Genomic DNA, 259 nt, shown 5'->3' on the forward strand with positions numbered 1-259 from the left:
CTCTTCATCCAAACAAATGGGGCAGATCTCTTTCCCTTCACTGTTTCATGCTTTATTTAATTTTATAGATTCCACCATGTTACGCTGATTAGTGTACATTTGAGGGCAATGCTCACGATTTCTAGGGTAATGAGGGATGGTTGCTTTGCATGCTTACTTCCACGATGATAGCTATGATATTTTCTTAGGAACCTCGGCGAATGAATGATAGTAATGAGTTGTAAGGTTAGTTTGTGCTATAAGGAAGTCGTGTTTTCTT

Source organism: Dioscorea cayenensis, chromosome 5 (genome assembly GCF_009730915.1).
Source record: "Dioscorea cayenensis subsp. rotundata cultivar TDr96_F1 chromosome 5, TDr96_F1_v2_PseudoChromosome.rev07_lg8_w22 25.fasta, whole genome shotgun sequence".
In the NCBI taxonomy this organism is placed as follows: Eukaryota; Viridiplantae; Streptophyta; class Magnoliopsida; order Dioscoreales; family Dioscoreaceae; genus Dioscorea; species Dioscorea cayenensis.